The 15297-nt window shown below is 40.7% G+C and overlaps 2 protein-coding genes across 6 annotated transcripts in view; one reads left to right on the forward strand and one right to left on the reverse strand.

Annotated features, from left to right (window-relative positions):
• Nucleotides 1–15297, reverse strand: part of CUNH17orf50 (chromosome unknown C17orf50 homolog) — a 29824-nt gene that overhangs the window by 12232 nt on the left and 2295 nt on the right. For 3 of the 5 annotated variants that reach the window (XR_003571289.1, XR_003571286.1, XM_027884354.1), the window contains exon 2: nucleotides 11038–11308. The gene's annotated coding sequence lies outside the window, so the exon portion shown is untranslated. Of the gene's footprint in view, nucleotides 1–2224; nucleotides 4270–6652; nucleotides 7703–11037; nucleotides 11309–15297 lie in introns of those variants that run through there. The other 2 variants (XR_003571287.1, XR_003571288.1) reach the window with 2 other exon arrangements.
• Nucleotides 1–15297, forward strand: part of LOC114057715 (vesicle-associated membrane protein 2-like) — a 43824-nt gene that overhangs the window by 4752 nt on the left and 23775 nt on the right. The gene's annotated exons all lie outside the window — the stretch shown is intronic.

The following is a 15297-nucleotide window of genomic DNA, read 5'->3' on the forward strand; positions in this document are numbered from 1 at the left end:
CAAAGGAACATTTCCTCTTTTTAGGTGCTATTTACACAATTAAATATTAATTCTTCTGACAAATTAGGTCGCAGAGCCATGTTTGTGCGCACATGTGTGTACAGGATGTGCCTGGTGTGAACAGGCAGGGACGGCTCTTCTGCCACCATTTGCAGGGTGCAGAACACGTGGAAGATGCTCCTTGACAGCTTTAGCCAAATGTTTATAGTGCCCTGGAAGGGGCAGGACAGACTGTTCCAAATAAGTTCAGATTGACTGAACTGCTTGTTTTAAGCAATTACGACTCAGAATATTCTCTCCCTTACGTCATTCCGTGTTCTCTGCTGTCATTATTCATAGCCATTACCTGCAATTAACTGGGCTGGGGTTTTTTAATGATGCAATTCTCTTTTTCCTGAGGTCTGTGCCTGAGTCCTTTACACTCTTTTGCGTTATTCACTGAAGAACCATCAAATGATTGCAAGGCTTTTTTTTTTTTTTAACTGCTCAGTTATGACAACTTTATGTTTTTTCAGTGTAAAGAAGTAACTCATTGAAGTAGAGCTGTCTGTACATTTGCAAGTAAGTGTTTTGTCAGTTGCAATTCTGTTGCAGCTTCTGTACTGGGTGGAATAATTAGAATGGAAGTTCCTGACCAAATGATCTGAATTATGTGATCCAGTTCCATGATCTTTTCTGATAAAAAATTTAATGAGAAACATAAAAATATTTATTTTTCAGAATAAATGAGAGAAAAAATTATCTGGTGTTTTAAATTACACCCAGACTCAGTATCACAGGGTCAAAAGAGAACTCTTTTAGAAAATAGAGATTTTCCTATGAACATCTTTTAGAGATAAAATCAACATTATTTCAGGAGTTGTGTTTTGGTTTGGCTTTTTTTTTAAAGTACCTTCTTATCTTTTGCAGTGCACTCTCAGTGTTAACCAGTAAATGTATGGGAATGGTTTCCAGTGTGTGATCGCTGCATATCTGGAAGCACCAGAGAGCTGACAGTTTGTATTTATGATGAGTCAGTGCTGTGAACTTCACTGAAGGTTTTAATACTATGAAATATGTCAATACTATGCCGAATTGAAGTGGCCTCTGCAAGTAGCTGGAGACAGAAACAGAAGTGCTGGGTGGGAGGAACACACCAGAGGCTGTGATGTGTCCTGCTTCATCCAGTGGTGTCCTTGTGCTGGAGTCTAAGTAGGCAAGCAAATGTCCCCAGAGTTTTCAAAACTCCTTATGGGGTCTGGAAAAGAGCTGAAGAGAGGAAATACTCAGCGGTAAGTGTGGTACTGAACTGTTCTTAGTCCCTGAGACTGGAGAGGTGCTGATTTTCTTTTAAGGTGCTTACACAAGATAGAGATAGGAATTTATATACTGAACTTTTAAAATTTTAATTGGAAATTGAAATTTGAAAAGTGAACAGTATTAAAAATGTGCAAAAAGGTTTTTCTTATTTCCTATTCTGGATTCAGGAAAATGTGTTATGTTACAAAATTATCAAAAGATTTCTTTGCATCATAGGAAATCAAGTTGCAAAATTTGGTTTGAAATAACTTCTTGAAGGACTGTAGTGCCCCTGTTCAGGAGAAATATTTTGTAAATTGTTTTGGGAGATACTAAAAAATCTGACTGGATGGTGTCCTACGCAAGTTCATCTAATGGGCTCTGCTTTGAACAGATGGTTGCACTAGATGATCTCCAGAGGTTGCTTCCAACCTCAGTGCTTCTTTGATTCTCTTTGAAAAGGTCAGTCCAAATTGAATATGTTCAAGCTAATTAAACTAACATTTGGCTGTTTCCCAAACATTCAAGATATTGATGTTTCATCCATGACAACTTGGTAGCACTTTGATTTCAACCTGTTGGCAGTGGATGCCACAGAAATACCTCTAATAGAAGGAGAAAACATATGGTATTCAAGAAGGGAGGAAATGTGGGAGCTTAAAAAAATGCAGATCACTGGAATGCATTATTAAATTTGGCTTGAATGGAAAAGTTCATGTTCCTCCCACAGAGAACAAAACCCAGGTTCCCTGCAAGTGAGCTTTCTCATCTTTCATCTTCAATGCCATCTGCTCTAGCTTGGTGTCAGCTCCCATCTCCCTACATCATGTCTTGCAAGAGCTTGGTAGCTTAGAAAAAGCTATTGTTCTGTTCCCCTGTAAATGCTGCCTCAGTAGTGCAGTGATCATTTAAATAAAATTATATGAGCTTATATCAAGTTAAGGTTAGCAGGGAGTGATGTGCTGGCCACGGCAGGAGTTGTAACCCACTGCTACAGAGCTGTGGCTTTTGCAGCTGAGTTTGTAACTTCTGGAAATGGTGGGTTTAATCCCTGGTTTATTCACCAAAATGTTGGCTGTTGGATCAGCACAAAGGACTGTGTTGCATCAGGGCACGGCTGTGGAGGTGGATCCTGGTCTGTGGAGCTGTGCAGGAGCTCACTCAGCAGAGTAGGCTCCCGATGTCCATGCTGGTAACAGGTTCCTCTTGTTTCTGGGCTGTCAGAAGCAGGATGGATCCTTAGCCCAGCGTCTTCCCTGCCTCTCCAGCTGTCCTTTCTCATGCTAGACTTCATGTACCTCTGGAGGAGAGGTGAGGAGCAAGTTTTCTCAGTGAGTCTTGCAAACTCCAGTTCTTGCTGGAATCAGTCTCTGAACCTGCAAACTGAGCGATCCACCCAAAGTACTCAGCTCTACTGAAATGTGGTTGCCTATGTACGAGCAAGGGAGGGAGGAGACTTGGGAACTGGCTCCCTAGGCTTCTCAGCATCTCCTCTGCACACACAGAAAGGCAGGGGAGCTGGCTCTGGGATGAGGGGGCTGTCGTAATGCACTCATTGCCTTTTTAGACACTGACGTCCTGGATCACGCGACGTGTCAGAGTTTTCAAAACATAAGGGTCCTGATAAAGCTTTCCTAGAAACTATGAAAATCAGTAATTATCCCTAAACCCACTTGTTATCTACTTCAAGAGGTTAATGGTTAGAAGTTGCATTTGTTCATTTGAATTCACATACAAAAATAACTCCTCTTTATCGTGCTAGTGAACCTGGCCCTACGCAGGGCCTTAATTACAGTGTGCCTCAGTAAGGCAAAGGGCACTGCTGCTTGAAAGAACAAACCTGATCTGCTCTTACCCACCAGCTGTCGACACAGACTATTGCATGACTTAGTGTTCTGTAAATTATTTTGGAGTTTACAGGGGAATTCTAAGCCTGTACATTTCTTACTGCTCTCAAAGATCCTGAACCACATCGAAAAAAAGAGACGAAACTCTCTCACCCCCTCTCTGTCCTTCTCTGTCCCTCACTCTTTTAGGTAGATCTGAGGGAAATCTTCCTGGACTCCAGGTAGGTTTGCTGATAGCTCTGAATGGTTCCCCCTTCTCTTTCCTTCATGTGTCTCCAGTAGCATCCATTTCCAGTGTGTGCACAGAGAGAACACCTGTCATCCAGCACCTCCACCCGTGGTGGCAATTCGGGTGTGGAAAGGGGAAGGGAAGCAAAGGAACAAAGAGCTTTAATCAATAGCAGCAAAAACATCACAAGTGCACTGACAGAACAGTCCTTCCAGAAGGCTCTGGGCATGGGGGTTGTTTCTTCTACTTCAAAAGCTGACTGAGGTTTGATGATGACTTTTTGCCCACCGGCTTTCCCAAGGATTTCAAGGCAGAATTCTCTGAGCTGGCGTCAGCACTGTGGTTGAAAGACTTTCTGCTGATTGGGATCTGGGGAGAGCTCAGCTTGAGAGTGGGTACTGCCAGGATGAATCAGCAGATATCTTCCTGGAAGCAATCAAGTCTGGATATCCCAAGTGTTTAGCAGAGATCCCACCAGCCTATAAAAGTCTGTGAAATGTTTGACTTCTTCTTTCCAGCAGGGAGCTGTACAGTCATTCCCTGACAGCTGAGATATTGTCTCCCACACACGCATGAAGATCACACCGTGACATTTTTCAGCAATTTCGTTTACTAGATGGTATAAATACAAAAATATACCAAGTCACTTAACACCTTGATGCTTTTTTCTTTGCACTGAGCATTTTAGGAAGACTGGGAGAAGGGAATGGAAAGGCAGAATATGCCCCATATCTTGGCATTTTTCATGACACATTTTTCATGTCAGTCTCAATTGCTTTATCAACATGAAGCAACAGAGTCTCGTCTTTCATCTTCATAACTGATGTGTGGCTTCAGCAGCAATGTTAAAGCAAAGACCTTTCCACCAGCATGTTCATTGCCCTTGTAGTGGCAATCAGTTCTAGGCAGTTGACTCTAGGGGAGAATGAGCAGATTTGATTAAGTTCTGTGCAGAGACTGAGATGTTTTAGCAGTAGAATGATCTCCTAACAGAAATCACAGCTGACAGGTGCTTTTGTTGTTTAACCCCCACCTGGCAAAGACAGAGTTGTGAACTGTGGAAGTCGGTATTTTTCTTGTTGCTGACTCCCAGATAGCTGTTTGCTGAAGAGCTCCTTCACCACCACAGTTTTAGAAATACTGTGTTCAGTCCTGAGCTGCCCCTCCCAGCCCCTCCTGTTTCATGAGCAGGCTGGATGGTGAAACTGCCATGCAGAAAGAAGGCACTTGGACTAAAACAGAACATTTGCAGAGTCAAACACTATATATTTGGGCAGAGAAAAGAACAAGTCAGAGTGTGTGTGTCTGTGTGTAAGAATCAAGAGAGGGTCTGCACCTTGGAGAAGGAAGCAATGAACCCAGAGAGAAGAGCAGAGTTCTTCTCAAAAATACCCTCGTTCCTGTGTGCTCTCAGTGAACAAGGGGTAGCAAGATTTCTGAGTAACTTGCTGCAGTCTTGGAGGAATCTGTAGATCTTGTAGCAAGTGAAAGAACTCCAGAAACCTTATGTTTGATTGCACTGAATGGTTGCTAATACTGAAGTTGTGTAGAAGTTTAAGTGCTACCTAGCAAAGGCAAAAGGAGTCCAAGAGGTCATAGCTGTCTAGGAAGCTAAATCCAAAATCCTCAGAGGCAACACGGCTACTGAGTGTGGATCAGGCTCAGCTCAGAGCTAAATCATTCTGTACAAGGTACTTTCACTTTGAGATGCTGCAGTAGCATTGCATAACTTGAAGGGAAACATTAAAAGAAAGTAGCAAAAATTAGTTCAGACGGTAACTTAACTCCCAATGAATTAAGCATTACTTACTCTGCTGAGTGAACCTGAAAAATCCCCAAATATTATAAAACATTAAACGTTCAACAAAACCTAACCAGTGACTAGCTAAAAGTTCATTTAATTTAAAACTTCACTTTTTTTTTTTTCTTTTTTTTTTTTGGTAGCTTGGTGGTGGTGCTTGTGTCTGTGTTTGTTCTAGCACTGCTTGTCTACTTACAGTAAAGGCAGCTGTTTCCATAAACTGGACCAGAGTAGTTGTGCTTTAGTGTTTGGATATATGTAACCATTTGCAAAACTCCCTTAAGCAAAGGATTTTTCACAAAGGCTTATGTTTGTTTCTATTACCTTTGTTTTGCTTTGAAACTGAGCGTGCAGGTTGCTTGTGGGATTTTGCATGTAAATAATGAAGGAAGGTACTTGATAAAGATTGCTTCCTCTCATTAAAAAAATTATCATCTAGGATTTAGGATAAAAAATGAGAAACTCTTCTTATTTGACGGGTAGTGGGGAGGTATTGTGAGCAGCAGACAGGAGGTAGCAACTTGGTGAGGGTATGGAGGAGACAAATATAGGTGTTTACACTTGCAGGCTGCTGCACTGAGCCAGCATTCCCTCTCCTGACAGCACAGTCACAGAAGAGTCTCTCAGCCAGGTGTCTCAGGCAGTGACTCACTCACTGAATACAGTTCTGTTGTTTTCACTGTGGTCCCTTGTTAACCTGCAGATGGTCTTTCTCGAAACCTGCCTTCTCCTGCCACTTCCCTGGTGAATGGGACTTGTATTTGAGACTTTTCCCTTCCTGAGGTAGCTTGATTACATGTTGATTATAGATTCATCAACCAGCAAGCATCACTTACAGCTCCCAGTGAGAGAGGGCTCCTACCTAGCCTAACTCCCTGTGGAAATGGCCTTGCTTTGAATCTGTGCTGTGATGGTAACGTGCATTTTGGAACTCGAGCAACAGAAACAAATCAACCAGCCTGTCAGTGGTGACAGGAGACAGCACTGCAGTAATTCCCTTGTGTTGTCAAACAAACAAAGGGAATCCCTCTGCTGTGAGCTACAATTTCCTTTAATTTGGTCAAAGTAGATTAATCTGCATTTATTCTTCTTGGCTGTCTCTTTGAAAGAATAAATAAAGTAGGCAAACTTGGCTCATTCTTTGGTAACAGAAAAGACTGGTTGTAGGCTGAGGTCAGAAGAAAATTAATTTAGAATATGTGAGGAATTTAGGTGAGGGCCTTTACTCTCTCTTATGGAATCCTTTTTTTTTTTTTTTTTTTGTTCTGCCAAGCTCCAACCTTGTAAATCCTCCTTTCAGGAACAGTATAGAAAACTGAGAATTGTCAAGATGGATAAGGCTTCTTTTACTCTAACCTCGACATCACCCTGGGTGCCTCAGCATTTATGCCAGGCACATGAGAAGTGGTGTGACCTCTCAACAGACCTACCAAACAACACAATACTAGTCTTCCTGTCTGCAAAGTGGAACTAAGGGAAGAAGAGGGGGGGAAAAAAATTAAAAAAAACATTCAAGGACTTTGTTTAGTCAATCACTAGACCACTGCCCAAGTAATGGGGGATGTTTGGAACTGGGAATTCCTTATAGTTACTGCCATAACCAAAACAGGTTCTTCTTGAGGAGCCTTTACTTTCCCAGCAGGTAGTATATTTTGTATTTCCAAGTACAAGAGAGATTTTGTATAGAACTTGCTCTTGGGTGTATTCAGATACATGCTCAGGAAGCTTAACTCAGAAATCAAAAGGACAAGTAAGTTGACCTTAGAAGGATTAGGAGAGAAGATATTAATACTCCACAAGAAGTGTGAAGTTTTTGGGTGAGAAGATACTTAGCACAGGAACAAACACCTCTGCCTAAGAGCATGCAGATTTTTTTTTTCCCAATTGCTGATGTTTACAATGACAGTTGCCTTGTGCAAATGTGTATAAAGAAAGCTCAGTTTAGAAGTTTCCATAATGCTGTCCAAGAGCTGTTCTGCATATGAGCATTATGATGCAAAGCATGTTCTATTTGACAACTCAGTGTTTTGCTCTGTCTTTAGAAATAGAGCCCCGAGAGGCTGGTATTTTTTGCACATGTGTGCATTAGATGGGTTGTTTTGGGATAGGCAATTTGTTTTGCTTATTGTTCGGACTATCTGAAATGGAGAAGCTGTTTGACAAATTCAAATGTTGGAACCCAGAATCTTGTTTTTGGGGCCTCGTCTCCAGCTCACCGGGGTGGCTGTTGTCCCAGTTTGAAGAGTACTTGTTTCTTGTCAGTCGTGCTGTGCTTTACAGAGGATGTGTTGTTGGTGCTCCTCCTCTCTGTGAGGAGGTGTCCTTCACAGCAAGTTTAATGGCAACAAACCAGTTAATGACTATTTTAAGTCGTGTGTCTACAGCATCAGAGAAATTGAGAATACATTTCGTAGAAGGACAGTGTGTGGCTATTGCTGCCCAGCAACTAGACCTGTTCAGGAAAGGTGAAGGTCATGGGCTGTGTAATACCACACTGGGTAGAAGAGGATGCATCCAGCATCTTTCTCTTTCCTCCTTGTCCCAGATCTGTGATATATGTGTAAGGAAAGAAAAATGATTCTTGGAATACTGGCAACCTCAGCACTGCACAGATTTACACTGTGTAAATATTGACAAATGAACCAGAGAAGAATTAAAATCTTGGAGAACTAAGGCAAATATAGCTGTATAGCATGTATTTAATGGATTTTTTTTCCTTCAGAATTAACAATTGTTAATGGGAATTAAGAGAGAAGATAGAGCATCCTGGTTTATATTCAGTAGCATAAATGAGTAAAAATGATTTATGGAGTTCTCTTACATGCTTATGATTGTCTCAGGGCTTTAATGAATGTCTTCCCTTTGCTGATGTCCTCCAAAATTATTTCACAGGATTGAGTTAGTGTGGGATTTTGTCTCCATCATGATGTTCCAGAAACTGATGTTTTAAAAGAAATTAGGACTCTGGTCCTCTTCTGGAATGTTTTTTTCTGTCAAAGTATTGGGGAAAAAACCAGACTGTAAGAAAGAACCCTTACCCAGTGTTTGGCTGGGAAAGTGGCTCCAGGGTAGTGGCTTGTGCTGTTCATTTTCACCCCTGTAAATGTGCTGATGTTTGGTAATAAGTACCAGTTAAGTGGTGAGAGAAACAGGGGAGCAACATGTTTTAATACCATGACCCTGGTGGAACAGAAGATGTACTGATCCAGTGAGGTGCATGTAAAGTGGGTTACTGTGGTAAATCATAACCATCTCTGCCTTGCTCTTTCTTTTTTGCCTCTTTCCTCACCTTTGATCTTTGACTAACTGACTACCTTTGAGTATCTCTGCTCTACTGTAACTAACAAACAAACCCTTTTGTGGAGCAAATTTACTTCAGCAGTGTGTGCACAATATGTGTCTTTTAGATTTCTCAGCCATATCTTGTGCCATTAGGAATAAACTTTGCTGGCTTGCTTTTAATTTGAAATTTGATTTCTTAACTGCTAACAAGTTAAAAAAAAGAAAAAAGCAGAAAAAAAAGAGCAGTCATGCTGTGATGTGAACGGAGCAGAAGCTATGGACTGGGAAAAATATCCTCTGACTAGAAAAGATCTTTGAGGAGAGAAAATAAATTCCCTATGGAAAGATCAAAGCGCATGAAGTTAATGGATTATGACAAGGTAAAAAAATACCTGGAGAAAATAGTAGGTTCAAACATAAAAGAGGGAAATAGGAAAGAGTGGGTTTTTTTGCTGGAGATAGTTAGATGACTAGCTAAGTACTTGAGATTATATGTTGTAGCTAAAGGGCTATTAGTGGGAATAGGGATTTTTTCCTCATGTCTAGTGCAGCCTCCACTTATGTGGTGTCAAGGTAGCCTTGGAATTGCAGTCCTGAATTCCTGCTCTATTGCAGTGCTCTGTGCTGGTGACTACAGCCTAATGCACCCTGTACTGCAACCAGACCCTCTCAGACTGACACAAGACTGATGTAATTGTAATAACTCTTAAAGTCACTTTAATAGTCCAAGTAGGTCCTGCTAGGGTCGAAAATATATGGAGTTTATCACAGAAAAAAAAGCTGGTGAGCTGGGAATTGTTCATGGGTGTAGAGCTCTAGACAAACTTTTGTTCAGGTTACTGTTACAAAGACCACCTGCTATAGGTATCTGTGTGCCTTCTGCACTGCTGCAGCGTTTGATGCCTCACAATCACACAGAAACAGAGAACTAAAGCTGAGGTACAAAGACCCCCAAAGATCTCCCTCTCAGTGACATGCACATCAGTGGGGATCAGAAGTTTGAAACGCCTCTCAGGAAGCTGGGATGAGGTGACTCTGTCCAAGGCTATGCTGGGCTTCTGTGGCAGAGCAGAAGGTGCCCCTCACTTCTCCCATCTGGACACCCATCCTTCCTTGGGGCTCACCACAAAAGAGGAGTCCCAAGGGAATTGTGCCAGTGCTTTACATGCACATGGAGTTACCTGCACTAACTACAAAGTAAGTACTGGATCTAGTGAGGGACTCAGCCACACATCTGTAGAAGTGGCTCCTCACCCCTCTGGTTTATTTCTCTGTATATTTGAGCAGCTGACTCTCCACAAGCCTGCTGATTGTTTCCTGGATGGACACTGATGTCTACATGGAGAGAGAACCCAACATCTGTGCCTTTCCTTCTTAGCAACACCTGCTTGCCCTCTGTCTTGGGTCAGTTCCTCACTTGCCTTTTCACAGTTTTTAAGAAACAACCTGTCCCTCTTGTCTTTCTCCCTACAGAAGTTTGTTTTGATAAAGGCAGTAGATCTGTATAGTGACAAGAAAGAAGTTTGCCTGTGTGGGTAACCTCTGTATTAGTGATCTGATGGAGAGCTAAGCAATACTGGAGTGCATTTATAGTGCTTTGTCTGTGACTCTGTGCTGTGAAAGTGGGGTCATTACCAGATGGGGTGAGATATGGATTAAGGCCCTGGTAAATCCTTGTCTCCCAGCCCTCTCTCCTCATTAATGCTGCCTGTGCTTTGTATGTGCTCCTGTGCTGTTCCAAGAAGTGGCTAAACTGATGGGGGAATCTGTGTTGCTTCCAGCTCACAGGCAACTTCAAATTAAATATAGTTCACTTAATTAAAAATAAAATTGTAAACCCTTCTTTTTGTTAGACAGTTTCACTTCAAACTAGAATTTTTTTCTTCTTGTTTTAAAGCAACTGCAAGAGCAATAGTCTCTCTTGACTGTCCCTGTGACAAGAAGGAATTATGTAAAGGAATAGATTCCAGGGGTTGCATGGTCCAGAAGGAATGGAGCAACATGAGTACAAAATTCAGTTATTCACAGCAAAGCATTACTAGCTTCTATTCTCTTAAGGTCTTGTGTAGTTCAGTATAGTATAGACCAAAAACCAAATGTTATGGGAAGTAGGTGCTGCAATTTGATCAGAAATGTTATTACTCTGGAAATGAGAGGATAAGAGACCTTGAGCTAAATATTTGACATTCAGAATTGTAGATAGTAGGATGTCAACAAAATTTCAGTGGAGTAACTGGAGAGCTGCCATTGGGTGACTTAGGCAGTATGTCAAGAACTGTTATAGTGTTGAGGCTTTTGCCAGCTCTCAGTGGGAGCCCACGACATTCCCACCTTTTCTTCCAGAATAGGTCTGTTTTAGTCCTTTCTGTGTCATGAGAAAATTGTGCACTTTATGTCTGGCACCACTGTTGGGTTTTTTGGGTTGGGTTTTTTGTTTGTTATTTTTAACCATCCCATCTTAGTTCAGCAGCTAAGTTTATATACCAGTCTTAAAATTTCAGTTTTCAGGCTTTACTTTATCATGTTCCACTTGTACAAAGCAGCAATCCCAGTGGTGCCTTTTGGCACATGCTGTTCATGCCAGACCCAGAGCTACTGACCTGCTCTGTGCAGTGAAAAGGAGTTGGACTCCCAAAGGTCATTCCTGGGTACAAAAGTGCAGTGACTCCTTCTCTTCCACCTCTTTCTGTTTCACAAAGCTGTGTATGGCTTTCCTTTTGTATATTGTCAATGTTACCATCAATCATTTCCATCTCAGTGCTGAGGTGTGGAAGATGACAGCACAGCAGACATTGCTGCAGTAGGGTACTCCTGTGAGGTGATGCTGTCAGCACATGCAATTGGCCACACTGATTTCTTCTCTTTTCATAGCTGGGAAGAAAACATATGGAATTAGTGAGCAACAGAACCTCAGTTTTCATTTGAGAAAGGAAATAGAGAATGATTCATTCTAAAACCATACGCTCCAAAGGAGGAAGATTTGAATTACTAACAGCAGATCTAAACATGATGGGTGCTGACACCTTCATCTCTTTTATTTTTACTGCCATGGATTTTCTTCACATGCAGTGAGAGAATTTACACTACAGGAACTGTTAATGGTTTCACGCTTCCTACCCATTTTTAGCTGCCTAATTTATGGAAAGCCATTACTAGGTGAGTCACTGCTTTCACAGGATTAATGTGGCTGAGATAGAGCTTTGGGTGTTCCTTTAATTTCCGTATTTGCTTGAAAGGAACATCAAATCCACATTAGAACTCTCAGTGTTTGGTATAACAGTAGAGTTCAGAGTCTCTTCTACTTGATCATCTACAAATATCACAAGAGATGCTCCCTGTCCCTGTAAGCTAACAGGCTGAACAAACAAGACAGACATTTATCTGCATTCTACACACTATGAGTTGGGGTGTCTCATTGTTCAGAATTTGTGCCCAATTGGATGGAAGTTAAATACTTCCAAGGACTGCAAACAGAAGCAATACTGGGAATCTCACTGCCAATCTCACTATAAAAAACTTACTGCCGAAGCACATTTACTCTCTTGTTGATCTTAGGAGGTTTTGCTTGGACATTCACAGGTTAAAAAATATAACATCCAAGCCTGAGGCTCAGTGTTTGCCCCCTAAAGATAAATGGGTTGAAATACATTTTGGCCTGTCTTTTTTTGTGTAACAGGAGGAAATGCAGTGTGATAAATACTCAAGCACTGACTAAGGTGTAGATTTCATAGCCGATATTCTTTGTAATAAATAACTATGAAATATTTATTCACTTCCAAGAACAAACTCCAAAAGATAATACCTGATAAAATTTAAAGGAGATTTTGATTTGAATTTTTAAGCTAATTTACTTTTCTATAAAACTCTAAAGTTATCACAAAATTACTTATTATGAGCCTTTCTCTGCATTAGAAGCCCTTAAACATCTATGTAGGAGTTTTCTGCTACAGGTTTTCTGTACAGGTGTCCCTCCAGAGGCTGGTTGTTTCATTTCTGCGTAGGTTTCTTAGGAAAGGATCCCACATCTCGCTGCACAGCACATAACAGGTGACATAATTATCCACCTTTGGTTTACTTTTGCCTTGCTGTGATGTCTGTTGTGTGTGTGAGTCAGTATGGACCTGTGGCTGGGTTATCTTTGAACTGCTGTCCTAAAGAAATTATCACTTTTGGGTGCTATCTGCAGGGAATAATCAATGAACCATCACTAGTTCTCACTCCTTCTTTTCCACTGGAGAGTTTGTGGGGCATGAAACTGGAGAAAAGATGTTACAAGTAATTTATTGCTCAGGGTTCTTTATCTTTCCCCAGTTTCTTTTTTCCACACCAGTTACTCTGACTTAAGAAATTAAAAAGCTCTTCATAATACTGCTTGAAGATTGGTATGTTTGCTGTTTAAATTCTTAGGCAGATCTTCAACTGCTGCAAAGGGAAGTGACTCGGAAGCCACAGCCTTTTTTTTTTTTTTTTTTCAGTTAAAGATCTCTTGTATATGAGCTATCCAATTTTATTTTTCCCCTAGGGATTTTAAAATGCTTGAAACATTCTAAAAACAAAAGGAAAAAAATACAGTAGTGACTGATATGCATAAGGTTGGGAGACAGTAAGTTACCAGTGGCTCATTAAATGCTGTTACAGAAACTAAATATAGATTGCTTTAATCAATTGTTGTATGTCCATGTCTTCATGTGTACCCTCAAGTGTACACTTTTGAAAGAGGTATTAGAAAACAAATTTCAAATTACCCTTGAAATCTGTCATCAAACTGAACACAAGAGAATCTAGTTGCCTACATTTCTTCTTAACAATAAACATTCTTCAGCTACTGTTTTATGATGCAAGTCTGTGGTAGAGATGGAAGACCATTTGCACTGACTTTTACAAGAAGATTCAAAGTACTGTGAGTATACAGAATTGGACTGCTCCATCGTGCTCTTCTCAGTAGGATTTTTCTTAATGGGAATATGTTTGGAGTACATATTATTATTTATTGGCCATACATCTGGATTTTCAGGCAAGTATTTTTAATTTTCTTCTGAACTGAAATCAATATGAATGTTTGTGGTGGATGCTTCTATTTGTACTTTCAAAACACCCCACATTTTTCATGTTGTTAATTCATTCGTGGCAGTTGAGTGACTGAATGCAGAAAAAAGAAGAAAAGCATCAGCATTGTTGGAAAGCTGAATGATTGCCTGAATGAATGATTTCTTACACTACTTGTACATAAAATGAACAGTGTCCTCCATGGAGAGCCCCTGACGTGACTGAGGCATAACACTGAGTAACAGCAGCAAAACCAGAAAGAGGGGTCTACATGCAAGGCTTTTAAATGGTGCAGGCTCTGGCCTTTCCAAGGAAATAGAGTTTGTGTGATTACCTTTTTTCCATTCTGCTAAACTTGATAGAGTGGTGAAGACCTCATAGATAGAAATTCCTAAAAGCTGGGGCAGATCAGCAGCCAGGTGGAGATGAGGCCCCACTTACCACTGCCAGCTGAGGAAAAGTCAGTAGGAGAAGCTCAGGAGGTTTTCGTTGTTGCAGTTGGTTGTACACAGGGATGGTGGGACCTCCCCACATTGACTGTTCTGCCACTCACTGGAAGGAGAAAGGGTGAGGAAGAGCAAGTGGATGTGACAGGAACTGAAAGTGTTACCGGTTAGCAAGCCTTGCAAGACAGTAAGGGAGGTAAGCTGGAGGTATTTTGGTGACTGGGGAGGGATGGAGCAATTTTGGATATGAAATCAGGTCTTACTGGCTTAGTTCCTCATGGGACAGTTCATAGTACAGTCTGCAAAGGTTGCTTTTTGCTGACAATTTTAATACCACAAACCAGGAAATAAATAGAGTAGTTCTGAATTTTGCTGATGTTTTAGACCAGTAGATTGGTTAAGGCTCAGTATTAACAAAAACTGTTAAGGGACCCTAACCACAAAAAAAGCCAGAAATATACCATGAGCGTTTGTTCTATAATAATAAATATATAATTATAAATAAATAAGCCAGTGGACTGAATATTTGTCCTGCTTTGAAGCATTTCATTTCCAAGCAAACTAACATACAAATTATAAAGATAAAGCAAGCCATTACTAATACAGTTCTTTTAGCACCCTTACTGAAATCTTTGTTTCATTCTGTAGTACAGAAGACAAATTTGTGAGCCCAGTGCACATATGAATCAAGCAAAAATGTTCTTTCCTTTTGGGCATTGACTGTTGTTTCCAGTCCCACCAGAGGACACCTAAAGCTGTAAAATGGAGCTATACTCTACTATTAAAAGCCCCTTAGACATTGCCTGATACACTGAGGAGTTGTGACAGTAATATTTTACTATAATTGCTCTCTTAAGTTGAAGACAGAGCCCTGAAGTTGCTGTCGTTTTTGCTGTGTTAGTTAAATACGTGTGATTCAGACATATCCTCTGACAGAATGCCTTGACTTTACAAGATTAGAAAGCTCTTCAGATTAAATGCAACTCATCAAGGCATTTCTCACAAGTAAAATACCTGTGTCAAATTAGCCCCTTTTCCTTTACAGTGATAGGAGAGTAATCTTACTGAATTCAAGCAAAATCTCTGAGCTACCTGCACATCAGGTGGGTAGTTATATAATGTGTGTAATTAGTTCCAAATGTAAAACTCCATGTGCAAAACTGAAAGCTGAGTTGAAATTCTTTCAAAAAAAAACCCAAACAAAACCCCCCAACCAACCAACCAAAAAAACCCACAAAACAACCCCCTCCCAACCCCCCTCCCCAAATCAAACCAACAAGAAAAAAAAAAAAACCACAATACAAAGTGGTACTGCAAACTTCTGAAAAAGAGGCTTTTTCACACAATTACACCCTTCAAATCTGTTGA

Source organism: Empidonax traillii, unplaced genomic scaffold (genome assembly GCF_003031625.1).
Source record: "Empidonax traillii isolate 1590-97213 ecotype Southwest subspecies unplaced genomic scaffold, ASM303162v1 scaffold143:size1492093, whole genome shotgun sequence".
NCBI classification, from domain to species: domain Eukaryota; kingdom Metazoa; phylum Chordata; class Aves; order Passeriformes; family Tyrannidae; genus Empidonax; species Empidonax traillii.